The sequence below is a fragment of the Pan paniscus genome, chromosome 15 (genome assembly GCF_029289425.2).
Source record: "Pan paniscus chromosome 15, NHGRI_mPanPan1-v2.0_pri, whole genome shotgun sequence".
Lineage (NCBI taxonomy): Eukaryota > Metazoa > Chordata > Mammalia > Primates > Hominidae > Pan > Pan paniscus.
Genome location: NC_073264.2, coordinates 22024509 through 22037264, shown reverse-complemented (window position 1 = coordinate 22037264; position 12756 = coordinate 22024509). Strand labels below are relative to the sequence as shown.

Here is a 12756-nt window from a genome sequence, read left to right as displayed (position 1 = left end):
AGTTGAATTTAAGAAAGGGATATTATCCTTGGTGGGCCTGACCTAATTAGGTGGACTGGCTGCTGAAAATAAATAATTTGAAGTATGGGAGGGATTTGATGTGAGGAGATCCTCCATTGCTGGCTTTAAAGATGGAGGGGACAACATGGCAGGGAACAGCTGATGGCCTCAGGTTGCTGAGAGTGACCCCTGGCCAACAGCCAACTAAAAGACAAGGACCTCAGCCTTATAACCAAAAAGGCTGGATTGTACCAACAACCTGCATGAGCGTGGAAGCAAATTCTTCCCCACAGCCTCCAGATAAGAATGCAACTCAGCTGTTAGATACTGGGTAGACAACCCAGTTGAGCTGCACCCAAAATTCAGACCCACAGAACTGTGGGATAATAAATATATGTTGTTTTAAGCCAATAAGTTTGTGGTAATTTGTTATGCAGTAACAAAATAGCTAATGTAACAAGATTGAGAACTTTGGCAGGCAATAAGAAACAATGCCAAAGAAACAGATGGAATGCCAGAACTAAAAACTACAACTGAAATAAAAAGCTCAATGCATGGGTTTAAAAACAGATAGACACAACTTTAAAAAAGAGAGAGAGATCTGGAAAATTGATTAGAATAAAACAACCAGTAATTAAAAAAGAAAAAAAGCATGAAAAATACTGAGAAAAAAAGTGTAGGTGACGTATGGGGCATATCCAACATACATGGACTTGAGGTCTTGGAGAAAAGAGAAGAGTGAATAGGAGAGAAGCAGTCTATGAAAAGTTGGCTGAAAAAAGGCTGAAATATTTCTAAACTGTAGAAATATATTAAGCTATAGTTTCAAAAAAAAGCTAAAAACCACACAGAAAGGAAACCACATTTAACAACATCATAGGAAAACTAATAAAAACCAAAGAGATAAATCTTTAAAACAGCCAGAGGGAAAAAAGTATGGAGGGGAAGGTGTATTACTTTTCAAGGAACAGCATTTGCACAACTTCTTCAATAAATGTAAGAAATAAGAAGAAATATGCAAATGTTGTAAAAGATATCAATTACTAAAATAGACACAGGCAGAAACAGAAAATCTGAATAGGTGTATATCTACTACATAAATTCATAATTTAAAACTTACCAACAAGAAAAAGTTAGATCCAGATAGCACTACTGGTGAATTTTTTCAAACATTTAAGAGATAAATAAAACCAACTCACACAAAATCTTTCATAAAATAGAAACGGGAATACTTCCCAACTCATTTTACAAAGGCAGGAGGATATCCCGATACCAAAACCTGACAAACACATTTTTAAAAAAGAAAATTATATGCAAGTAGCCCTCATGAACACAGATGCAAAACTCCTTAATAAAATATTGACAAATAAAATCTAGCAATATATTATTGGAATAATACAGCATAACCAAATATAGTTCACCCAAGGGGCCAGACAGGTGGCTCATGCCTATAATTCCAAAACTTTGGGGAGCCTATGTGGGAGGATCACTTGAGCTTGGGAGTTTGAGATCAGCCTATAGGCCACATAGCAAGGCTCCATCTCTACAACAAACTAAAAAAAAAAAATTAGCCAGGCCTAGTGGTGCACACCTATAGTCCTAGCTACCTGGGAGGCTGAGGTAGGAGGATCACTTGAGCCCAGGAGTTCGAGGTTACAGTCAGCTATGATCATGCCACTGCACTCCAGCCTAGGCAATAGAGTGAGACCCTGCCTTTTAAAAGGAAAAAGAATTTGTTCAAGAATGCAAGGTTGGTTTAACATATAAAAACCAATCAATATAGTCCACTTTATTAACAGAATAAAAGTGAAAAACCATATGACCATTTCAAACGATACAGAAAAAGACCTTTGTTAAAGAAAGTAGAATAGTGATTGCCAGGGGCTGGGGAAAGGGGGAAATGGGGAGTTATTATTTAATGGGTATGGAGTTTTAGTTTTATAAGATGACAAGAGTTATGGAGATAGATGGTGGTGATTGATAGTTACACATGATAAATGTATCTAATACTGGCTAGGTGTGGTGGCTCACACCTGTAATTCCAGCACTTTGAGAGGCCAAGGCAGGTGGCTCACCTGAGGTCAGGAGTTTGAGACCAGCCTGGCCAACATGGTGAAACGCCATCTCTACTAAAAATACAAAAAAAAAAAAAAAATTAGCCAGTTGTGGTGGAGGGCTCCTGTAATCCCAGCTATGTGGGAGGCTGAGGCAGGAAAATTGCTTGAACCAGGGAGGTGGAGATTGCAGTGAGCCGAGATCGTGGTGTTGCACTCCAGCCTGGGCAACAAGAGCGAAACACAATCTCAAAAAAAAAAAAAAATTGTTAAGATGGTAAATGTTATGTGTATATGACCACAATTTTTAAAAATTGAAAAAAGAACCCATTTGTTAAGATGAACACCCATTTATTCTACAAACGATTATCAAGCTGGGAATGACATCTGATAAAGGACATCTCAATCTGATAAGGGACATCTACAAAAAACCTGCAACATCTGATAAAGGACATCTACAAAAAACCTACAACTAATGCTCTTTTAAGATTGAAATCAAGGTAAAGACATTCACTTTCATCACCTCTATTCAACATTGTATTATAGGTCTAGCCAGTACATTATAGCGTTAAAAAAACATATAACTTAGAAAATAATTATTTTACAGATGACATAATTATTTATGTAGAAAATCCTCAGAAATCCATCCAAAGTGGAAGACTAATATAAGTAATAAGTTAATTACCTTAATAGTCATGAAATAGCTGTTAGCTGTAACCAAGACAGCATGAGTCTTTGCGTCTAGCTACATAAAAATAATCTTTTGATCACCCTATCCCTTAGTTAGGAGGGAACTTTTTGTGCAAAAGTTCTTTTTAAGTGTTTTCTACATTTCATTGCCCCAAATTGGCTCATGAATTCTTATCCCTAAACTAATTACTGACTATTGTGAGGGATTGTCATGATTGGTTTAGATCAATAAGCAGAGAATGAAAACTGAGAAGTCAGTCAGCAGGCTTTCTACTTCTTTTTATTTTATATCTCTTCCTCATCAAGAATTCAAAGATCTTAGGGCTAAAAAGGAGTCAAAGAATCTCATTCTAGGAATAATTATCATCTATTGAATACTTTATAGCCATTGTTTAGTAGTGCTGAGGTCTGAAAGTTGGTGTTGCCCCAAAATTTATATGTCGGAACCTAATACCCAATGTATTACGAGGTGGGGCCTTTAGGAGATAAGTAGTTCATGAGGGCTTTCCCTCATGAATGCATCAGTGCCCTTATAAAAGAATCTTGAAGGAAACTGTTTGCCCCTTCCCCATGTGAGGATACAGCTAGATGGCACCATCTTTGAAGCAGAGAGTGAGCGTTCAACGGACACCAAATCTGCGGGCACCTTGATATTGAACTTCCCAGCCTCCAGAAATGTGAGCAATGAATTTCTGTTGTTTATAAATTACACAGTCTATTTTGTTATAGCAGCCAGAATAGACTAAGACAGATAGTTTTCTTTCACTATATCATCTAATTTTTAAAGACATTACTCCCATTTTATAATAAACTACTGTCAGAGGAGTGAAGTAACTTACTAAAGGTTACACCATAATAATGGCAGAGTTGGAACGAAATGTATATGTCTAATTCCACAGCACACTCTTTTCAGTCCATGATCCAAAATCCAAACCATAGAAATTGGTACCACTTAATCACTTCAGAATTCTCACTAACAAATTTTAGAGGCATTTTGAGAAATAATAAAATAAAAGTAATCCAGAAATTGACCATACTTACATATTTCTCTTACTTATTTTTTCTTTTTCACACATTATAGCTTCTTCTTTTTAGTCCAAGCTCAGTCATCACCTCTCTTGCCCTCCCTATATCCCCACACACTTAAGTTAGTTCTCTTTTCTTGATTTCAGATATTTTCCTTTTTTCCCTCAGATTTGTAGAAACCTGAATGATGAGGTAAAAATATTACTATCCTAAATAACTGACAATAGCTTTTCTTAGGAAGTAAAGTAACTCTTTTTGGGAAAATAACATCATACACTGCTCACCTAGCAGGTAAGATGTTAAGGCCATACATGTCACAGGAAGTTACATAATAAATATGTGCCTTAAATATAGCAGAAATCAAGGAAAATAATTTGTTTTGTTCTAAGGAAGAGGGAACGAAACAGAGGGACTGTGTGTGTGGATATAAAAAAATCACAAGCCAGCAAGAAAGTGTAAGGTTGAGAACTGTACAAGATGAAGGGCCAGTGAACTGAAGATGGTGTGGCCAATTACATTTTAAGAAAAGAGATGTAATCTGGGTAAAATAAAAAGTTTTCTCAACACAAAAACATAAACCCTCATTTACTCTTTAACTTCCAAATCTACTCCTGAAGACTTTACCTGAGTTGGGGTGTGTGTAGCAGAAGGGGACAGGTATAAATAAGAGTTAAGAAAGGAGCTGGGTTTCAGGAATGGGGTCAACATGGGACCTCACATGCAAAAAAAGTATCCAAAAAGCAGAGCGGATCATAAGGATAAAAGCCTCACCGGAAATCTGCAGACATATTAAAGAAGGGAGTTGGAGTTCTTCCATGTTACAGTTCCAATCATGGCGCCATCTGGTGGCACATCTCACACACATTGTAGATACTGGAGGTTTTATCATGATCATCATTTAAGACAGGGTCTCGCTCTGCCATCCAGGCTGGAGTGCAGTGGCACAATCATAGTTCACTGCAGCCTCAACTTCCTGAGCTCAAGTGATCCTCCCGCGTCAGCCTCCCAAGTAGCTGGTACCACAGGCATGAACTACCACACCGACTCATTTCTTTCTTTCCCCTTCCTTCCTTCCTTCCTTCCTTTTCTTTCTTTCTCTCTCTCTTTCTTTTTCTTTCTTCCTTTCTTTCTTTCTCTTTCTCTCTTTCCCTCCCTCCCTTTCTTTCTTTTCTTTCTTCTTCCTTTCTTCCTTTCTCTCTCTCTTTCCCTCTCTTTCTCTTTCTTTCTTTCCTCTTTTTTTTTTCTCGTAGAGACAGAATCTCCCTATGTTGTCCAGGTTGGTCTCAAACTCCTGGGCTCAAGTGATCCGCTCGTTTTCACCTCCCAAAGTGCTGGGATTACAGGTGTGAGTCACTGCACTGGCCACTTTAAATATTTTTGAGAAATTGATTCATAAAAGAGAAAAGACTGGAGCTACCATAAATTCAGCACCTACCATGTGCTTAGAATTGTATGTGTGTATATAATTTTAACAACATTGAGCTATCTTTATCTTAAAGAGAAATTTATTCGTCAAAGTCTACAAAATTGGTTTTATTTGTTTGCAAGGTCCATTCTCCACACATACTCGACTGTCTCCATAATTCTGTGAAGACTGTAATTTAAAAACATAAAGTTAAAGAAACATCACAAAGCAGAGAATAGAGGATAAAGCCTTAATAACCTCTAGTTAGTATATTCCGATTTATTTGGGGAACTATTGTTTTCAAAACAAACAAACAAAAACTTGTGAAAGGAAAGCAAAAAAGAACAAACACTTGGAAAATAAATATATAAAATATCAGGAGTGGAAGAATTAGTATTAGGTTCAAAAGATAAAGTCAAAGAAATGACTTCCAAAAGAGAAAAACAGAAGAAAAGATAATACAGTAGAGCCATCCAGGAGATTCAATATTTGACTAATAGAGTTCCAGGAAGAGAGGAGAGAGGGAAACAGAAATTGGAAATTTACTGAAGTAAATTTCCCATACCCGAAAAGTTGAGTTTCCAAATTAACCCCACCCCCATCCCCAGTGCAGGATACAATGACTCGTACCTAAGCATGTCACTGTGAAGATTGAGAACAGAGGCATAAAAAGATCCTGTAAGCTTTCTAGGAAAACGAAAGCATCAGTTTCAAAGATTCAAAATGGCATCAGGGAACAGAAATATCACTTTGGGGGAGTATAGGTTTGGACCACTTTTCATGAGTCTGTTATGGGTTGGATCTTGAGGGGCTCATGAAAGACCAGCATTTATGAGATTCCTTCTCAGATTCCACATCGTTCAATATTTTGATGGATATGTTATTTATCAAAGGCAAATATAAAAGTGCTTTGGAAGTATTGATAGAGATGAAAAATCAAGGTGTGAAATTCACCAAAGATCCTATGTTCTTAGTTTTGCAGTTTGCAACAAACTGAAGAGCCCTGAGTCTTTCAAAATCTGTTCTACATTAAGAGAAGAAGCCCCACTCAAAGGAGAGGTTCTCTCCAGGAGAGCATCCCGTTTCTTTGTGGCGTTAGCTCTGAATCAGAACCAAGTGGCAAAAGCTATGTCCATTTTTTTCTCAAACCATGAATCCAGAAAGCATAGCCTGCACTAACTTAACTATTATAATCCATATCCAGTCAAATATGTTGGAAACCCTGATAGAGACACTAAAAAAATGCTGCAGAAGGAAATTTATTAAAATTTGTGAAAAGACATGCATTCTCAGAAGAAGTGCTGGCAAAAGTGAAGGAAAAGTGAAGGATATGCCTGCCCTTGTGGCCAGATTTAATGAGATCTATGGAAAACTGCACATCAGTGGCCAGGTAACCACTTGTACTTTGGGTACTCTGCTCTGCCACACCCCCAGGGACAGGAGATCCCATATGTTGCTATTAAACAAGAGGATGATGAGCCATTGGACCTTCCAGCCACTCAACCAGTCCTTTTTGGCTGAGTAATAATCCTCATTTCATCCACCTGTGGATCTGAAGGGCCTGCTTCTAGTGAGTTGTTGCCTTCCCTAAGAAGCAGGCATTGCACTTCAGTAGACGCTGTGCTGACACTTAGCCTCCTCTTGAAATTCCCGAGTTCACTGAACGGTGGCATGTTGATCTCTGAGAAGTTGTGTTGCACTACTGTGAAGGTCTACATGCAAGCATGGTTCCCTCAGAAAGGAGCTTCCCTTGTACACTGCTGAGGATACCTGAAGGAACATGGTCAGTCTCCAGTCCAGCTTCCAGCACCAGAATGGAACCCAGCAAGCACCACAGGAATGAATTTCACTACAAGTGTGGTCACTCTGATTTTCAAGGGAGTAGTTACTTGTAAATTACATCCTTGCTGAATTGAAGAGGTCCGAAACCCTATTCTATCATGTTAGAAAATAGCCCAGGATTTCCTCACTGCTCTGCCATCATATATTTCTACGACTTGAGCCCTCATTTTTCCATATGCAAAACAATAATGCCTATGCGTATTTGCATATAGATTTGAAATCTTCATGCAAAGTTCAGTAGGATCAGATTTTCTCAAAAATAAGAGAAATAAAAAAGGTTTGTAAGCAAAAATTTAAAAAACGAAAGAAAGAAAAAAGAGAAAATACATGCAAATACATGTGAGTGTGAGTGTGATTGGCTATTTGCCATATTCCCAACTATGTCCACTGAGACAGCCTTAGAGCTCTCTCACCCCAACAGCAATGAGCACCTACCTAGCATCCAGATCCAGGTTTCAAAATACTGTTCATCACTAAACACAACCAGGTCATCTTAGAAAAATGACTGGTTCCAGGGGAAGGAAAATATAAAATGAGCTTGGACCATCTTGTAGTTTCTAAAAGCAAGGAACTGCCTAAATAATGATGGGGAGACTGGGCATGGTGGCTCACGCCTGTAATCTCAGAGCTTTGGGAGGCCGAGGCAGGAGGACCCCTTGAGCCCAGGAGTTCAGAGACCAGCCTGTGCAACATAGTAAGACACTACCTCTACAAAAAATGAAAAAGAAAGAAAGAAGAAAGGAAGGAAGGAAGAAAAGAAAGAAAGGAAGAAAGGAAGAAAGAAAGAGAGAGAGAGAAAGAAAGAAAAGAAAAAGAAAGAAAGAAAGAAAGAAAAAGAAAGAAAGAAAAACATTAGCTGGGCATGGTCATGCGCACTTGTAGTCTCAGCTACTCAGGAGGATGAGGTAGGAGCATTGCTTGAGCCCAGGAGTTTGAAAGTAGTGAGCCATGATCACACCCCTGCACTCCAGCTTGGACAACAAAGCAAAGAAAAGAAGAAGAAGAGAGAAAGAAGAGGAAAAAGAGGAGGAAGAGGAAGAAGAAGAGGAGGAAGAGGAAGAAGAGGAGGAGGAGGAAGAATAGGGATACATCAAAAACACCCAGAAGCCCTATTAAAATAGCTTCCACTGGCTAATCTGGGACAAATTATAACTCATTGAATAAAACAAGAAACCATGAATCCATACTGATATAAATAAATGAATGCATTTAAAATATGATAAGGATTTAAATACCTACACAGTTTTCTTCTTCTTCTTCTTCTTCTTCTTCTTCTTCTTCTTCTTCTTCTTCTCCTTCTCCTTCTCCTTCTCCTTCCTCTTCCTCTTCCCCTTCCACTTCCCCTTCTCCTCCCTCCTCCCTCCTCCTCCTTCTCCTTCTTCTTCTTTTTGAGATGGAGTCTTGCTCTGTCAACCAGATTGGAATGCAGTGAGGCAATCTCACCTTACAGCAACCTCAGCCTCCCAAGTTCAAGTGATTCTCCTGCCTTAGCATCTTGAGTAGCTGCAACTACAGGCACCTGCCATCACACCCAGCTAATATTTATAATTTTAGTAGAGATGAGGTTTTGCCATGTTGGCCAGGCTGGTCTCGAACTCCTGATCTCAGGTGATCTTCACCCTCCACCAACCCCCCAGCCTTCCAAAGTGCTGGGATTACAGGTCTGAGCCAACCGGACCCAGCTGAAATACTTACATAGTTTAAAAATGCATCCACTACAAAATACTTAGTAGTTACAAAGAAAAAAAAATAACTTCAGTAGAGAAGGCTGGCAGATTTCATTTTAATCAGGTGAACAAAGTAAACATCATCAGTAATGGCTTAAATTGAAATTGAATTGAAACTTAGAGGATGCAGTGGGAAGAACATGCACCATTTTTGTGACATCTCTGCCAAAGATGGAGAACCTAAATCTGATCAGGACAAACCCATATGGAGAAACATTCTACAAAATAACTGGACTGGAATCTTCAAAAGAGTCAAAGTCTAAGAAAGCCTGTGGAATTGTATTACAACCAACGAGAATAAAGAGACATGACTACTAAATGAAACACATGATTCTGATTGGATCTTTTTGCTCTAAAGAACATTATTGAGACAAATGGTAAAATTTGAGTAGAGTCTGAGTTAGATGGTAGCATAATGTGAATGTTAACGTTAATGTCCTGATTTTGATAGCTGTATATGAGAATATCCTTGTTACAAGAAAGGCACACCAAAGTATTCAGGAATGGAGGCGCATTCATTAACTTACTCTCAAATGGTTCTGGACAAAAAAAAGAGTTATTTGTGTTGTACTTGCAATTTTTCTGTGAGATTGATGTTACTTCAAACATTTAAAATTACAGTTCAAAATTATAAGGCAACCCTGTAAATAATATTTGATTCCAATTGTTTTAACATATACATGTTCGTATGTATATTTGCACATAAAAATCTAAAAGTATATGCACCTAAATATTAAGGGTGATTAATCCTAAATAGTGTGACTACATTTGACCATGATTTTCTCCTTTTTCGTCTGTATTTTCCTAATTTTTTCCTAATTTGAATGGTATTGCTATTTTTATTCATTAAATCACTAGGAAAAATATTAGAAAATACAAATAAATTTGAAAATAATGAATCAATTAAAATTGCCCTAAATCTCATCACTGAAAGTTAACCACTGATGACATTTTGATATCTATCCTTCCAGGATTTTTTACATGCATATATATATATATGCATGTATAAGAAAGTTAAATATATATTAGAAAAAATATATATATATAATGTTATTTACAAAGGTAGGCATGTGTTTTCACAAAATGAAATAATAATAAACACACCATAAATTTTTTTCACTGAATTCATCTACATTCTTTCATGTCAATAAATTTAGGCCTTTATTATCCCTTTAGGGACTGAATACTATTTCATTGTTAAACTACTATTCATTTAAATAATCCCTGATGTTGGACACTTAGAATTTTTTTACTTTTACCATTATAAATCATGCTATGATGAACATTTTTATTCATACAACTTTATGCATTTGCCAAATTGATTCCTTAGGATAAATTATGAAAAGTAAAATCCTGGGGTCAAAGATTTAAAAAAAATATTAGGCACTTTTGCTGCATATTACCAAATTGCCCTCTAGAAAATGTGTGTATTGGCATATATTCTTACCTGCCTGGTACCCTAACCCATGACAATGTTAAATAGTATCTTTTTTCTATGTGAGGAACTTAAAATAATCATAATAAACAGTAATCTTTAATATTTCTGGAGATAACTGGATAAGAAAATACATTTCATAGCTTATAAATGTACTAAAAATGATAAACATTCTATGTTTTTTAACTAAGTTGGTAGGTTAATTATTAGCCTGGGAGTGGGGAAGGGGAGAGGAAGTAAAATAATTCTTTAGTTACTAGATAAAGAAAAAATGATATGAGTGGAGAGATGGAAAAAACACTATAATGAGCCATTCCAGACCAGAAAATCTTGCATTTCATAACTATATTATCTATTGCTGTGAAGCAAATTACTCTAAAACTTAGCAGTTAAAGCAACAAATATGTACCATGTTGCAGTTTCTAAAGGTCAAGAACTTAGAAGAAGGTTAACTGATAGGTTCTGGTTCAGGGTCTCTCATAAGCTTGCAGTAAAAATGTCAGCTAGGGCTGTGGTCATCTGAAGGTTTGACTGGGGTTGGAGGAGCTGCTTGCAAGATGGCTCACCCACACGGCCTTCGGGAGGAGGTCTTAATTCCTTCCTGGTGTTGGCAGGAGACCTCAATTCCCACAGGGGTCTCTCCATTGTGCTGCTTGAGTGTTCGTATGATATGGCACCTAGCTTACCCCCAGAGTGAGTGATGCGAGCTCAAGAGCAAGGAGGAAGCCAAATCCTTTTTTGGACCTATTTCAGAAGAGGCATGCCATCACTTTGATCACATTCTGTTCACTGGAAGTGAATCAATTTCTAGCAGATTCTCTCACTGAATTCAGTCACACTCAAGGAGAGAGAGATTAAGCTCACCTTTTGGAGGGAAGAGCATTAGTGACTGTGTGGACACATTTTAAGGCTACCATAATAGCTAAAAAACATGAAGCTCTTATCAAGAGCTTCTATAGTCTCAGATATTGATGACAGATGGCCAACTAACCACAGATCAAGAAAGGTCAGGTGCAGTGGCTCACCCTTATAATCCCAGCACTTTGGGAGGCCAAGGCAACAGGATCACTTGAGGCCAGGAGTTTAAGGCCAGTCTAGGCAGTATAGAAAGCCCCCCATCTCTAAAAATATTTTTGTTTTCTTGAGACTGAGTTTTGCTATTGTCACCTAGGCTGGAATGCAGTGGTGCGATCTTGGCTCACTGCAGCCTCTGCCTCCGGGGTTCAAGCAATTCTCCTGCCTTAGCCTCCCAAGTAGCTGGGATTACAGGCATGTGCCACCACACCTGGTTAATTTTCTGGTATTTTTAGTAGAGACGGGGTTTCACCATGTTGGCCAGGCTGGTCTTGAACTCCTGACCTCAGGTGATCCTCCTGCCTTGGCCTTCCAAAGTGCTGGGATTACAGGCATGAGCCACCATGCCCAGCCTAAAACATTTTTTACATTTAAATTTAGAAAAATAAAGTTGGAAACCTAGTGTAATGGAAGCATCACTGATTCAGGGGCCAGAATATTGGACCAGGGAAGATCAAGTCATGGCCGGGCACAGTGACACTGTAATCCCAGCATTTTGGGAGGCCGAGGCAGGCAGATCACCTGAGGTCAGGAGTTCGAGGACAGTTTGGCCAACATGGTGAAACCCTGTCTCAATTGAAAATGCAAAAATTAGCCTGACGTGGTGGCAGGTGCCTGTAATCCCAGCTACTCAGGAGGCTGAGGCATGAGAATCACTTGAACCTGGGAGGCAGAGGTTGCAACAAGCCGAGATCGCGCCACTGAACTCCAGCCTGGGCAACAAAGCGAGACTATCTCAAAAAAAAAAAAAAAAAAAAAGTGAGTTCAACTAGATATATACACATTGAACACCTATAATGCACAAGGTATTGTGTTAGTTCTACTGGGTATAACCAGAGAGGCTACTTACCTAAGATAAGCTAGTAAATGTTAGAACTACAATTTTAATGCAGTTCTGGAACTTTCCATCGAAGTTACTTACCTAAGATAAGCTAGTAAATGTTAGAACTACAATTTCAATGAAAGTTCTGGAATTTTCAATTGAAGTTCCAGATTCCATGTGCTTAACCATTATGCTTCACTGACATTCTAGAGTCTACCCTGCCCACCTGCCTGAAGTGATCTCTAGCTTGGGCCCCTGACCTTCAGCTCTTGGAGGGCTTCAAGAAAAATGAATTCCCTATTCCTTCCTTAGAATATGTTCTTGAGGGGCCGGGCACGGTGGCTCATGCCTGTAATCCCAGCACTTTGGGAGGCTGAGGCGGGCGGATCGCAAGGTCAGGAGATCGAGACCATCCTGGCTAACACAGTGAAACCCCGTCTCTACTAAAAATACAAAAAATTAGCCGTGCGTGGTGGCGGGCGCCTGTAGTCCCAGCTACTCGGGAGGCTGAGGCAGGAGAATGGTGTGCACCCGGGAGGCGGAGCTTGCAGTGAGCCGAGATCGCGCCACTGCACTCCAGCCTGGGCAACAGAGCAAGACTCCATCTCAAAAAAAAAAAAAAAAAAAAAAAAAGAACATGTTCTTGAGTTAGTGATTTATTGAGGGAGTGCTCTTAGGAG

At 38.7% G+C, this 12756-nt stretch overlaps 1 pseudogene; it reads left to right on the top strand.

Moving 5' to 3' along the window:
• Positions 1 to 5974: 5974 nt before the first annotated feature.
• On the top strand, positions 5975 to 9027 carry LOC100990011 (pentatricopeptide repeat-containing protein 2, mitochondrial-like; annotated as a pseudogene).
• The last annotated feature ends 3729 nt before the right edge of the window (positions 9028 to 12756 follow it).